The sequence below is a fragment of the Oncorhynchus clarkii genome, chromosome 15, assembly GCF_045791955.1.
Source record: "Oncorhynchus clarkii lewisi isolate Uvic-CL-2024 chromosome 15, UVic_Ocla_1.0, whole genome shotgun sequence".
Taxonomy (NCBI): Eukaryota; Metazoa; Chordata; class Actinopteri; order Salmoniformes; family Salmonidae; genus Oncorhynchus; species Oncorhynchus clarkii.
The window spans coordinates 11,417,657-11,431,144 of NC_092161.1; the positions used below are offsets into that span (position 1 = coordinate 11,417,657).

Here is a 13,488-nt window from a genome sequence, read left to right on the forward strand (position 1 = left end):
AAGTGCAAATTAGGCTTTTCTGTCAACAGTATACTGCTCTCTCATCCTCAGAGGCTAGGAGAGTATTGGGGGAACTAGAGCGGTGTATTAGTGAGATGGAGGTAGAGATGGTGGGGCAAGGCAATGTAGGCCTCCAGGCTAACTTAGCCGAATTACGTAGGGACCTGGGCAGTTTTTTCCAGGTTAAAGCAAAGGGAGCACTTGTAAGAGCTAGGTTCTCCATGCTCAAGGAGATGGATGCTCCCAGCTCCTTCTTCTTTGGTTTGGAAAGACAGAGCAGTGAAGCCAAGGGTATGCATTGTCTACGGCTGTCTGATGGGCGGGTGACCTCTGTGGTGGGGGAGATGCGGGAGCGGACTGTGGAGTTTTATACTGAATTGTATAGGGCAGAAATGTGTGATCCTATGTGTGCTCAGGTCTTGTTCGCAGGACTCCCTAAGCTCTCTCGGGCACAGAGGGATGAAATGGACATTCCTCTGTTGTCACATGAACTGGCAGAGGCAGTAACCCAGATGTCCCCCGGTCGTGCACCTGGGGTCGATGGACTTCCAGTGGAATTTTACAAAAAATTCTGGGGAACAATTGGACAGGATTTATTTTGCGTGTTGCGTGAATGCGTCGGGGTAGGAGAGTTGCCGATGAGCTGCCGTCGGGCGGCTCTGACTCTCCTGCCCAAAAAAGGGGACTTGTGTGAACTTAAGAACTGGAGGCCTGTGGCATTACTCTGTGCGGACTACAAGATTTTTGCCAAGGTCCTCTCTAACAGACTGAAGTCCCATCTGGACTCTATAATACACAAGGACCAGACATATTGTGTACCGGGACGCTCAATCACGGACAACTTGTTCTTGATTAGGGACATGTTGGACTTGTCGAGAGGTTCTAATGTGAACTTTGGACTGGTCTCTTTAGATCAAGAGAAGGCTTTTGATAGAGTGGATCATGAGTATCTGTTTAATGTGATGTCTGTGTTTGGGTTTGGGAAGAGGTTTGTGACCTGTGTGAAGCTGTTGTATGCTGGGGCGTCATGTATGGTTAAGGTGGGAGGGGGGCTCAGTAGGCCAGTCTGGGTGAGACGGGGTATTAGACAAGGATGCCCTCTATCTGGGCAGCTGTACACACTAGCCATTGAGCCTTTTTTAGGACTGCTACGCAGGAGACTGCGGGGAGTGTGCTGGACAGGCATGGATGTGGTGACAGGAATAGCAGTCTCAGCATATGCAGATGATGTTTCTGTGATGGTCAGGGATGGGCAAGATATGCAGGAACTAGAGACTAGTCTGAAGGTGTACGAGGGAGCTTCATCAGCTAAGGTAAACTGGGGAAAGAGCAAAGCTCTGTTATGTGGGGCATGGGGGGATAGGGCTCCTCCTCTGCTTCCAGGGGGTTTGCAGTGGGGTTGTGAAGGGCTTAAAGTGTTGGGGGTGTACCTGGGCTCGGAGAGGTGGGTCAGCAAGAACTGGGAGGGGCTGTCACAGGCAGTGGTGTCAAGACTGGCCAGGTGGAGGTGGCTCCTGTCCCAAGTGTCATATAGAGGGAGGGTGCTGATAATCAACAACCTGGTGGCATCTTCCTTGTGGCATAAACTGGCTGTCCTCAACCCCCCCGCCGGTCTGCTTGCAGACCTGCAACGCAAGCTGGTGGACTTCTTTTGGTCGGGACATCACTGGCTGAAGGCAGCAGTTTTGTACATGACCGTCCACGAAGGAGGACAGGGCCTGGTGGAGCTGGAGAGCAGGATGGCTGCTTTCCGACTAAAGGCGGTGCAGAGACTGCTGTACCACACTGATGTTGGCTGGAGGGAACCAGCATGCGCGCTGCTGAGGAGAGCTGGCGGATTAGGGTTGGACCGGCAGCTGTTCCTCATGAAGCTGGAGAGGCTGAGTACAGCAGGTCTCTCAGAGTTTTACTCTGCGGTGCTGAGGGCCTGGCAGCTGCTAAGGCCCACACGAGAAGGGGGTGTGGAGCCTGGGCAGTGGGTGTGGGAGGAGCCTATCTTCCACAACCCAGCCATCCCTTTGAGATCGGTTCAGTCGGCCACCCTGCAGAGGCAATTGATGGCAGGGGGTTTACAAAGGCTGGGTGACCTGAGACTGCTGGGAGAGGAGGGGTGGAAAACCCCGGAGGTCTTGGCGCAACAAACAGGAATAACGTCTCTTAGGCTGCTGGAGAGATTCCTGGAGGAGGTCCAGGAGGCACTGTCTGAGCCGGTAAGGGGGGTGTTTGAGAGGCCAAAGGGAGAGGGGCCACCAATGTTCCCGCCACTGCAGGTGATGGCAGAGACTGGAGACTGGCAAGGGGGTCTGGAGGACTTGTTAGATTTTAACACTCCGAGCCTGGGGGAGTTTGAGGGGGTGGGAGGTAAAGCCCTCTACAACCTCTGCGTTAAGGTTAGGAGCATTAGAAGCCTAACAGGAGTGAAGGCACATCAGTGGCAGGGGGTATGTGGGGCGGAGAGTATGGTGGGTTTTAGATGGAGGGCGCTCTACAAACCCCCAGTACCAAAGAGGTCAGGGGACCTCCAGTGGAGGGTTCTTCATGGAGCCCTGGCCACTAACAGCTGGTTGGCACGGGTTGATCCGGGAATTGGGCAGGGGTGTCCTTTCTGTCAAATGAAAGAAACTGTAATTCATGTGTTTTCTGTGTGCACCAGGTTAATGCCATTAATGTCTCTGTTGGAATGTCTGTGTGACAGGTTGGGGGTGGTTTTTGCTGTTGGGATGTTTATAATGGGATACAGGTATTCGAGTAAGGAGAAAGAAAAATGTGTTTTGTTGAATTTTCTGTTTGCTCAGGCAAAGTTAGCTATTTGGCTAACAAGGAGGAACAGGGTTAAAGGTGGGGGGATAACAGACCCTTTACTACTGTTTAATGGGATGGTCTCTGCGCGCCTTAGGGTTGAGTTTGAGTTCTATAAAATGATCAAATGTGTGGAGATGTTTGAGGAGATATGGTGTGTTGGGGGGGCTGTCTGTATTGCTGGGGAAGATGTTTTGGATATACGGTTGTAGGAGAGGGTTTTTTGTGTATGGGTTTTTGTATCATGTGGTAGATGGAATGATGAGTATGGTACATGAATGCAGTACAGGATATATTTTTTATTTATTTTTTTATTTATTTTTTTATTTTAGGAGTGGGGGGTGAGTTTTAAATGAATTGAGAATGTTTCAATAAAGAAAGACCAAAAGTCAAAAGTCAAAGTCTCTCTGCATGCTGGGAATGTTGGTGCATGCTGGGAATTGTATGAGAGAGTGCGAGTGGTGTCTGACATTAGATCACCTGTCTTTCCTTTTTGTTTCCTTTTCTTGGTGATTTTCCTTTTTCTATGCATGGTATAATTACGTATATTGAATTTCTTGTTGGTATTGCACCTGGTTTTGGTGAGGATGGCGACCCACATGCGGACGCAGTCCTTGGCATGGCTTCAGGTGTGTTACTGAAGCTACTGTCACTGTGGAGGAGTCTCTGGTCACGGTAGGAGAGGCTATGAAAACGTTGCTTGTGCATCTTGTCAATCAGATGGTTGAGCATGGTGTACTTCTATAAGAAGAGTGTCTTGTCGATCAGATGGTTGAGCATGGTGCACTTCTATAAGAAGAGTGTCTTGTCGATCAGATGGTTGAGCATGGTGTACTTCTATAAGAAGAGTGTCTTGTCGATCAGATGGTTGAGCATGGTGCACTTCTATAAGAAGAGTGTCTTGTCGACCAGATGGTTGAGCATGATGTACTTATTTTTCTCCTTCATCAAGGCTTACGATTTCAGAATGTACCACCTTTTATTCCCAATGAGCTATTGGAGCGTTGAGGTTTGGGAAGTTTATTTAAACTTGTCCCGCTGGGTTGCAAACACACTGCTCTGAAACAGGTTATGTCGTTTCGGCAACAGGTGATTATGTTTTTGGACTCACCGGAGCAGAGTTATCGTTTAAAGTCAAGTATGACAACATACTGTGTATGGCTTATGCTAGTACGGGTAGTCAACAGTGTTGTGAGTGTGGGGATGTTGGCCGTAAGCGACATGCTTGCCCGAAAAGGGAGAAGGCGGAGGGAGGGGCGCAGGTGGTCCTCGTAATGCCTGGGCTCAATGATGTAGGGAGAGGTGGGCCGACAGTGGTAGAGCCGCCACAAGCACCCGTTGCTGAGGAACAAGTTGTTTGTGTTGAGGGTACTGAGTTGCAGCTTGTACCAGATGTGCAGAAGAAAAATATTTTAGGAGGTAACGATGGATCTGGGGAGCCATTTCCCCAGACTGTTGAGTAGATGCCCAGTACGAGGGATGGGGTAGAGGAGGGGGTTCAGGTGGGCTAGTCTCCCAGGTAGTGGAGGAGATGCCCGGTACGAGTGATGGGGTGCAAGTGGGGAGTGTTGAGAGGGATGTGGCTGAGGGGAGTCAGGGGTCTGTGGCCTCAGTTGAGGTGGATAAGGAGAAGGATATGGACATTTCTGATATCCTTGTTGAGATGATAGCAGCTGGCGACGACTCAATTTAGAATTAAATTGGCAGATTTTCTTGATGTTGAGAAGTTTGTGAGGTCAGCTGTGATGTTAGAGAAGACAGTGGGGTTAGATCAGTCGAGAGTGAAGAAGCGTTTCCACTTGAGGAAATGTGTTACTGCTGCCACGGCAACAAAAGGTAGTGGGAAACATGTAGAAAATGTAAACAACGATGATTATCATGCCTCATAGGGTGCTTTTTTTGTCTTTGTCTGGTTTATTTGTGGTTTCTTCTGCTTTTCCTTTCTTTTTACTATATAGAGGTAGTAATGGTAGATTCTCTCAATATTAATGGGGGAAGGGACAGTAATAATAGGGTTTGGTAATAAAACAGAAAAGGCTTGATGTAGTTTTTCTTCAGGAGGTGCATAGTGTCATGACTGTACTGACCAGGTCAGGTTACAGGAGACCACAACCCTACAGATTATCTCTCAACCCCAACAGAGGAGGAGAGGTCTAGGGGTGTGAAGATGTGGGTGTTTTATGACCCCTCACGCCCCTGGTAAATCTCAGGCCACAGACAAATTCCTTTCCTCCTGTTACTATGGAGAACCAGCCTCAGAACATTAAACATGAAATAAAGGGACTTTGGAACAATGGTTTTCGTCAGCCACAATGGTGGGCATGACGATAGATGGAATATGAAAATGTAATTTTTTTTTTGTTATTAAAGGTTAATAGATGACGTTATTACGAAAAAATTGTAACGTGAAGAGTTTTCCTAGTATATGTTTGATGTTTATACATTGTACGTTGTGTGGAAAATGTCCAAATCAAAGGGAACGTTTTGGTAAAGATGAAATGTGAAGTTAGTTGTCTAAAATTGGATTTGACTGAAATCTAGACCTTGCCCTCATTAACTTGGTACACCCAGGGAATTGCCCTAAAGGCGGTTACGCCTACTTCTGACCCAAGGGTATAAAACCTGTGAGTAAAGAATTCACAGACAAGACTACGTGACCCAAGCTGCAGCCAAGGTCTAAAAAGTCAACGAACCCAGAACCTAACGCAAGTTTGAAGACAAATAAATCATTTTCTACCCAAGCTACGGATGAGTAGCTTTGTCTAAGTGGGTGAATTCAAGCCGGACCCCCTAGCATCCAATCCCAGCGAATCGTGGTATCTGAAGGGTTTCATTCCTATGCTGTGAGCTCTGAGCTACAGAGCTCTCTGTCCTCAGAAGACCCCTTCCAGAGCAAAGGGTGAGGGAACAGACTCCTAAGCCAAAAGGACACTGACATCGGGAGGACGATCAGAGAGGTGCGCCGGAGTAGTGGGTCATCGAGCAGCCTGAACGGTCCCCTGAACGGTCCACGCAGAGAATCCTCGGAGATCATCCCCATGTAATTACATCATTGTATTCTGACCCATAAGAGCGGCAGTTTGGGGCAAGGGTTAGAATAGCATAGCTGACAAATAGCGGCTGTTGTAAAATCGATATTCTGATATTCTTTGAGTTGATTTGGGAAATAGAAACTCAATAAAAACTAGTTTTCCCATGGTGCCCCAGGTTAATGAGTTAACAGGTTAACGAGTTAACAGGTTAATGAGTTAATATTTGGTTAACAGGTTAATGAGTTAATAATTGGTTAACAGGTTAATGAGTTAATAATTGGTTAACAGGTTAATGAGTTAATAATTGCTTGATTCAGTTAATCACGCAATTAGAAACTTTAATCATTCGATGAACAACAGTCGTCACATTAACTAATACAACGTCACGACAATAGTGATGAGGCTAACGAGGTTGACTGGGGTATGTGGTGGGAGGGGCAGCATATATAATAATAAATAAAATAAATAAATAAAAATATACTCAGTCATGGTACTAATTCAGTGCTGGGGCGGACATTTTGTTTTCCTCCGGCTTAGGGGTGTCTGTGGTATCTACAACAGAGATTGTCACGGGTCAGGTTTTATTGGTCAAGGGGGATGTTATGTTTTTATTTGTATTATTTTATGTTTATGCTCCTCATGAGGGTACAGAGCGTATTGCTGTATTTGATCAAATAAAGGAAACCGGACAGTGACCAAGAGGGGTGTATGGTTTTAGGGGGTGACTGGAACTGTACCGTGGATTTTACTGTTGATCGCACCGCTGAAGAACCTCACCTGCTACTTGCCTGTCTGGTTTATTAGCTTAGTTTGAGCTTTCTGATGTGTGGAGAGAAAGAAATGCAGAAGTTAGGCAGTACACATGGCTAAAACTTAATAAAGGTGGTGTCAGGTTGTATGTATCTGATCACTACTGTAGTAGGGTTGGAAGGTTAGACAGGTTGTATGTATCTGATCACTACTGTAGTAGGGTTGGAAGGTTAGACAGGTTGTATGTATCTGATCACTACTGTAGTAGAGTTGGAAGGTGTGACATTACTTCTGTGGGTTTCTCTGATCACCATATTGTTACTGTTGATTTTCACCTGTCCTGTCCACAAAGGTTCCCTTATTGGTATTTTAATGTTAAGTTATTACATGACACATAGTTTGTGAAAAGTTTTTGTTGTTTTGGAAAAAATGTAAGGTTATTAAATAGAATTTTGAGTCGAGACAATGGTGGGAGGTTGGGAAGGCCCAAATACGTTTGTTTTGTCATCAGTAAACTGCTCTGTCTAGTATTGAAGTTAAAGAGACTAGTCATGAACTTACAGGACAAGAGACATGAACTGAGGTACCCTCAAGGATATGGATGCTCCTAGAGCTTTTTTTTTACCGCTAGGGCAGTCAACACTGCAATGCAAACAGATGGTCTGTCTTCGTCTCCCTGGTGGGAAGGTGACCACGGATGACGGTGAGATGCGCCAACATGCCGTGGATTTCTACTCTGTCCTCTGGAGGATTGTGATCCTCTGTGTGTTGAACAGTTGTCACATTGACATCCTCAATTGGACCCTGAGCAGAGATTTGCTTTGGACTCTGACATTACACTGCAGGAGCTGCCCACTGCAGTTTAGCAGCTCTCATCAGGCCGAGCCCCTGGCATCGATGGTTTACCATCTGAGTTCTAGAAGCACTTTTGGGGGTCTATTGGGGGGTATTTTTATGAAGTGGTGTGTGAATCTTTTCATGAGGGTTCTCTTCCTGTATCCTGTCAACGTGCTGTGCTTTCGTTGTTTCCAAAAAAGGGGGATTTTGATCTTTTAAAAAACTGTATTGCTGTGTGCAGAATATGAAATTATATCTAAATGTCTCTCAAACAGGTTGAAAGAGTATCTGGGGCTGTTGGTACACAAGGACCAGTCTTACTGTGGACCTCACCTCTCTATAGTTGACAACTTGATTCTGATAAGAGATGTTTTATACATTTGTAAACTGTCTGATGTGAATGTGGGTTTGCTTACTCTCTATATTTTGACCATGTTCCAGTTTCAGTAGCACCAGTACTTGTTCAAAACAATGAAAGCCTTTTGGTTTGGGGATGAGTATATACTGGGGCCTTGTTTATGGTGAAGGTGTGAGGTGGTTTGAGCTGCCCCATCCCTGTCAATAGGGGTATTAGGCAGGGATGCCCAATTTCAGGGCATTTATATTGTCTGGCAATTGAACCAATGTGTTGTTTTTTAAGAGCGAGGCTTACTGGTTTCTCTGTGCCAGGGGTAATGAAGGGTCCCACGATAGCACTGTCTGCATATGCAGATGATGTGATAGTTTTTATTACAGGGGCTGAGGGTGTTAAGCTTCTCTCAAACGCTCTAAAGGTGTACGCCCTAACCCTAACCCTAACCCTAACCCTAACTGGGAGGGAGTAGTGGAGAATGTGTGTGCCAGATTGTCTAGGTGAAAATGGGTGCGACCCCAGCTGTCTTATAGGGGAAAGGTGCTGGTAGCCAATAATCTAGCCGCCTCTACCCTGCCCTGATACAACAGGTTCAGAGGACCCTTGTCAGTTTCTTCTGTTCTGGACAACACTGGATTAAAGCTGCAGCCCTGTACCTGACACTGCACGAGGGTGTGCAAGGCTTGGTGGACATTTCTTCTAGGATCTTGGCTTTCCGGCTTCAAGCAGCCCAGAGACTGTTGTACTGTGACGGTTCTAGCTGGGTCGATGCAGCTTATACATTGATGAGGAGAGGGGGGGGGGGGGGGGGGGGGGGATTGTCTGGCTTGACTCCATTCTATGGGTCTGTTATGCAGGCTTGGAGAGTTTTTGTCAAGTCCCGTAAGGCCGGCACGCCACCAGGGATGTGGCTTTTTGAAGAGCCTCTTTTTTACAACACTGCCATCCAGTCCCGTGCTATGGGTTCAGCCAGCCTACGTTCATGCTTATTAGGTGTGGGGTGTACTAAGCTGGGTCATCTGATGCGGAGCAGGAGCAGATCGTTGGAGGAGCTGGGAGAAAGAGCGGGGATCCGATCATCTCGCCTATTGAGGAAGGTCGCAGCTGGAGGTCTGAGTTTCCTTGCCAGCACTTCATCATCAGTATGTGACTGATACGTCCAACTCCGATAGGTGGACAGAGGGTCTGGATTATGTGTTCCCTGCGCTGATTGTTAGTGCGGGGGCATTCGAGGAGAACGTGGGGATGCTGCTTTCCTTCCATACCCCAGAGCTGGGGGAGTTCATGGCGGTGGGAAAGAACGACATGTACATAAGATGTGTAAAAGTGTCTCATGCATCTTCCCTGGAAGGTGTAAAATCAACAAGGTGAGCGAGTGTGTTTGGTCCAGCTGCCTCCCCAAAAGGCTGTTGGCGGTCTTTATATAAACTGCCTATTGACAAGAGGACAGATGTTCTCCAATGGAGGATAATACATGGAGCTTTAGCTACCAACATGCATCTGGTACACCTGAATCCTACTGTTGGGGAGGGGTGTCCAATATGTATCTGGTACACCTGGATCCTCCTGTTGGGGAGGGGTGTCCAATATGTATCTGGTACACCTGGATCCTCCTGTTGGGGAGGGGTGTCCAATATGTATCTGGTACACCTGGAACCTCCTGTTGGGGAGGGGTGTCCAATATGTATCTGATACACCTGGATCATGGATCCTCCTGTTGGGGAGGGGTGTCCAATATGTATCTGGTACACCTGGATCCTCCTGTTGGGGAGGGGTGTCCAATATGTATCTGATACACCTGGAACATGGATCCTCCTGTTGGGGAGGGATGTCCAATATGTATCTGGTACACCTGGAACCTCCTGTTGGGGAGGGGTGTCCAATATGTATCTGGTACACCTGGATCCTCCTGTTGGGGAGGGGTGTCCAATATGTATCTGGTACACCTGGATCCTCCTGTTGGGGAAGGGTGTCCATTCTGCATCTGGTATACCTGGATCCTACTGTTGGGGAGGGGTGTCCAGTATATATCTGGTACACCTGGATCCTCCTGTTGGGGAGGGGTGTCCAATATGTATCTGGTACACCTGGATCCTCCTGTTGGGGAGGGGTGTCCAATATGTATCTGGTACACCTGGAACATGGATCCTCCTGTTGGGGAGGGGTGTCCAATATGTATCTGGTACACCTGGATCCTCCTGTTGGGGAGGGGTGTCCATTCTGCATCTGGTACACCTGGATCCTCCTGTTGGGGAGGGGTGTCCAATATGCATCTGGTACACCTGGATCCTACTGTTGGGGAGGGGTGTCCAATATGCATCTGGTACACCTGGATCCTCCTGTTGGGGAGGGGTGTCCAATATGCATCTGGTACACCTGGATCCTACTGTTGGGGAGGGGTGTCCAATATGCATCTGGTACACCTGGATCCTCCTGTTGGGGAGGGGTGTCCAATATGCATCTGGTACACCTGGATCCTCCTGTTGGGGAGGGGTGTCCAATATTTATCTGGTACACCTGGATCCTCCTGTTGGGGAGGGGTGTCCATTCTCTGCTTAGTCTGAATCCCAACTGTTTATATTTAGGCTAAAGTACAGGTTTATTTGAATGGATGTAGTTCTCTTCCTGAACTTAGTGTCAGGGGCAGCTAAATTCGACATTTGGAAGACACGAAGAACAGTGATCAGGGACAGGAGTCTGTGGATGTACTGGGAATGCTGGAGGGAATGTTGGCAGCGAGACAGGGTTGTGTTTGCCTATTACCAACTGGTTAATAACATTGATCTGTTTATGAGCATATGGATAATCAGTAGTTGTTGTGTTTAGTCACTGTGGAGGAAGATTTGGTGTGGTGTTCTTAGTTGATGTTTAACTTTGTTTTTGTTTGTTTGAGTGTTTGTGTTGTGTGTTCCCAGACCCAATAAACTCTCTCTCACTGTTTCTCTCTCTCTCTCTCTCTCTCTCTCTCTCTGTCTCTCTGTCTCTCTGTCTCTCTCTCTCTCTCTCTCTCTCTCTCTCTCTCTCTATCTCTCTCCCTCTCTCTCTCTCTCTCTCTCTCTCACTGTTTCTCTCTCTCTCACTGTTTCTCTCTCTCAATTCAATTCAAGGGCTTTATTGGCATGGGAAACATGTGTTAACATTGCCAAAGCAAGTGAGGTAGACAACATACAAAGTGAAAATATAAAGTGAAAAACAACAAAAATGAACAGTAAACATTACACATACAGAGGTTTCAAAACAGTAAAGACATTACAAATGTCATATTATATATATATATATATATACAGTGTTTTAACAATGTACAAATGGTTAAAGGACACAAGATAAAATAAATAAGCATAAATATGGGTTGTATTTACAATGGTGTGTGTTCTTCACTGGTTGCCCTTTTCTCGTGGCAACAGGTCACAAATCTTGCTGCTGTGATGGCACACTGTGGAATTTCACCCAGTAGATATGGGAGTTTTTCAAATTTGGATTTGTTTTCGAATTCTTTGTGGATCTGTGTAATCTGAGGGAAATATGTCTCTCTAATATGGTCATACATTGGGCAGGAGGTTAGGAAGTGCAGCTCAGTTTCCACCTCATTTTGTGGGCAGTGAGCACATAGCCTGTCTTCTCTTGAGAGCCATGTCTGCCTACGGCGGCCTTTCTCAATAGCAAGGCTATGCTCACTGAGTCTGTACATAGTCAAAGCTTTCCTTAATTTTGGGTCAGTCACAGTGGTCAGGTATTCTGCCGCTGTGTACTCTCTGTTTAGAGCCAAATAGCATTCTAGTTTGCTCTGTTTTTTTGTTAATTCTTTCCAATGTGTCAAGTAATTATCTTTTTGTTTTCTCATGATTTGGTTGGGTCTAATTGTGCTGTTGTCCTGGGGCTCTGTAGGGTGTGTTTGTGTTTGTGAACAGAGCCCCAGGACCAGCTTGCTTAGGGGACTCTTCTCCAGGTTCATCTCTCTGTAGGTGATGGCTTTGTTATGGAAGGTTTGTGAATCACTTCCTTTTAGGTGGTTGTAGAATTTAACGGCTCTTTTCTGGATTTTGATAATTAGTGGGTATCGGCCTAATTCTGCTCTGCATGCATTATTTGGTGTTCTACGTTGTACACGGAGGATATTTTTGCAGAATTCTGCGTGCAGAGTCTCAATTTGGTGTTTGTCCCATTTTGTGAAGTCTTGGTTGGTGAGCGGACCCCAGACCTCACAACCATAAAGGGCAATGGGCTCTATGACTGATTCAAGTATTTTTAGCCAAATCCTAATTGGTATGTTGAAATTTATGTTTCTTTTGATGGCATAGAATGGCCTTCTTGCCTTGTCTCTCAGATCGTTCACAGCTTTGTGGAAGTTACCTGTGGCGCTGATGTTTAGGCCAAGGTATGTATAGTTTTTTGTGTGCTCTAGGGCAACAGTGTCTAGATTGAATTTGTATTTGTGGTCCTGGTGACTGGACCTTTTTTGGAACACCATTATTTTGATCTTACTGAGATTTACTGTCAGGGCCCAGGTCTGACAGAATCTGTGCATAAGATCTAGGTGCTGCTGTAGGCCCTCCTTGGTTGGTGACAGAAGCACCAGATCATCGGCAAACAGCAGACATTTGACTTCGGATTCTAGCAGGGGGAGGCCGGGTGCTGCAGACTTTTCTAGTGCCCGCGCCAATTCGTTGATATATATGTTGAAGAGGGTGGGGCTTAAGCTGCATCCCTGTCTAACCCCACGACCCTGTGTGAAGAAATGTGTGTGTTTTTTGCCAATTTTAACCGCACACTTGTTGTTTGTGTACATGGATTTTATAATGTCGTATGTTTTACCCCCAACACCACTTTCCATCAGTTTGTATAGCAGACCCTCATGCCAGATTGAGTCGAAGGCTTTTTTTAAATCAACAAAGCATGAGAAGACTTTGCCTTTGTTTTGGTTTGTTTGGTTGTCAATTAGGGTGTGCAGGGTGAATACATGGTCTGTTGTACGGTAATTTGGTAAAAAGCCAATTTGACATTTGCTCAGTACATTGTTTTCATTGAGGAAATGTACGAGTCTGCTGTTAATAATAATGCAGAGGGTTTTCCCAAGGTTACTGTTGACACATATTCCACGGTAGTTATTGGGGTCAAATTTGTCTCCACTTTTGTGGATTGGGGTGATCAGTCCTTGGTTCCAAATATTGGGGAAGATGCCAGAGCTAAGTATGATGTTAAAGAGTTTTAGTATAGCCAATTGGAATTTGTTGTCTGTATATTTGATCATTTCATTGAGGATACCATCAACACCACAGGCCTTTTTGGGTTGGAGGGTTTTTATTTTGTCCTGTAACTCATTCAATGTAATTGGATAATCCAGTGGGTTCTGGTAGTCTTTAATAGATCATTCTAAGATCTGTATTTGATCATGTATATGTTTTTGCTCTATATTCTTTGTTATAGAGCCAAAAAGATTGGAGAAGTGGTTTACCCATACATCTCCATTTTGGATAGATAATTCTTCTTGTTGTTGTTTGTTTAGTGTTTTCCAATTTTCCCAGAAGTGGTTAGAGTCTATGGATTCTTCAATTGCATTGAGCTGATTTCTGACATGCTGTTCCTTCTTTTTCCGTAGTGTATTTCTGTATTGTTTTAGTGATTCACCATAGTGAAGGCGTAGACTCAGGTTTTCCGGGTCTCTATGTTTTTGGTTGGACAGGTTTCTCAATTTCTTTCTTAGATTTTTGCATTCTTCAT

At 45.9% G+C, this 13,488-nt stretch overlaps 1 protein-coding gene across 1 annotated transcript in view; it reads left to right on the forward strand.

The window, feature by feature from the left end:
• LOC139366904 (semaphorin-5A-like) overlaps nucleotides 1–13,488 on the forward strand; it is a 289,344-nt gene that overhangs the window by 245,793 nt on the left and 30,063 nt on the right. The window lies entirely within an intron of this gene.